This window comes from Rattus norvegicus, unplaced genomic scaffold (genome assembly GCF_021556685.1).
Source record: "Rattus norvegicus strain SHRSP/BbbUtx unplaced genomic scaffold, alternate assembly SHRSP_T2T unassigned-0000207, whole genome shotgun sequence".
Classification (NCBI taxonomy): Eukaryota; Metazoa; Chordata; class Mammalia; order Rodentia; family Muridae; genus Rattus; species Rattus norvegicus.
The window spans coordinates 35,001-36,299 of record NW_028238924.1 but is presented as its reverse complement, the minus strand read 5'-3'; the positions used below and the strand labels follow the sequence as shown (position 1 = coordinate 36,299).

Below are 1,299 nucleotides of genomic sequence, written 5' to 3'. Positions count from 1 at the left end.
AAAGTTAGAAGCACCAAGTCAAGTCATGTAAATATTGCCCACATTCGGATTTAGACATGCCTGAGCTGTCAGGGCGAGGCTGGCTGAGAGCGAATCAGTGAACGATCGGACTCTTCCTCTCTCTGTGAGGGTGTGTCATGAACTCTATTACCATTTCCAAAGAGTTAGGTATGCTGGAGCGAAGTGGACCGGAAAGCCAAGGGAGGAGAGGTATGCCTACACGAGTCCACCCAACCCCCCCGCCCCCCCCCCCGAGGGAGACATCCTCGAGTGGTGGGGGGAGGGGCGAAGGTGTGGAGGGATAATTTCCAACAAATAAATCCCAACAAATAAATTACTAGAGACTTGATTCATTGATTTACTTTAAATTTATTGAGTGTATCGGGAAAGAGGGAAAATGGGTCAAGGAGGGAGGGAGGGAGGGAGGGAGGGAGGGAGGGAGGGAGGGAGGGAGGGAGGGAGAGAGGGATATCTTTTCCTCCAAATCTGCTGGTATGTAGTCTCAGTGCGTCAGAAAAAAGACTGCTTCTGGCCTCCTTTCTGATTACCCCAAGGCAGTCTGGTCACCGTGCTGTAATAGAAAGGGAAACCACAGTCAAGTCATGGGAGCGAGCGAGCAAGCAAGCAAAAATCATAAACAAAAGCAAAAACACGTCTGTTAAGTTGAGCAGAGCAGAGCAGAGCAGAGCAGAGTAGGGCAAAGCAATACAAGGTCACATTCCACAAAGGCTGATATAGTCTGCCATCTTGGTCTACAGAGTGAAAAGTAGAAGGAGAAAATGAATATCGCTTTGTGTGTCACAAAGTTTTTAAGTTGTAAGGAACATTGCAGGGCTAAACCTTCAAATCCTCAAACCACCCAACCCAAGCTTTCCTCCTCCTCCTCCTCCTCCTCCTCCTCCTCCTCCTCCTCCTCCTCCTCCTCCTCCTCACCCCCCATTGCCCCCCCCGTGTGGTGTGTGTGTGTGTGTGTGTGTGTGTGTGTGTGTGTGTGTGTGTGTGTGTGTGTTTGCGCACGAGCTCGAGCTCGGGCACGCATTTCTTTCACTGCACAACCATCATTGGAGGACGTTTAAATAAACACGAATGAATCAGACAGGCAGACAGACAGGGGCCCATAATGGATCCCTACAACTCGGTGGTGGTGGTGGTGGTGGTGGTGGTGGTGGTGGTGGTGGTGGTGGTGGTGGTGGTGGTGGTACACACCGATTTGTTGACCTCTTTCTTTTAAAGAAAGGACAAGAAACAAAGAGAAATAAAAATGAAGGAATATAGACCTAGCCAAATATTATTTTATTC

The 1,299-nt window shown here is 49.3% G+C and overlaps 1 long non-coding RNA gene across 2 annotated transcripts in view; it reads right to left on the bottom strand.

Moving 5' to 3' along the window:
- Positions 1 to 487: 487 nt before the first annotated feature.
- The window catches only part of LOC147997236 (uncharacterized), an 18,372-nt gene continuing 17,560 nt past the window's right edge, over positions 488 to 1,299 (bottom strand). For both annotated transcript variants that reach the window (XR_015648065.1, XR_015648064.1), the window contains exon 3: positions 488 to 571. This is a non-coding gene — a long non-coding RNA (uncharacterized LOC147997236). The remainder of the gene's footprint in view (positions 572 to 1,299) is intronic.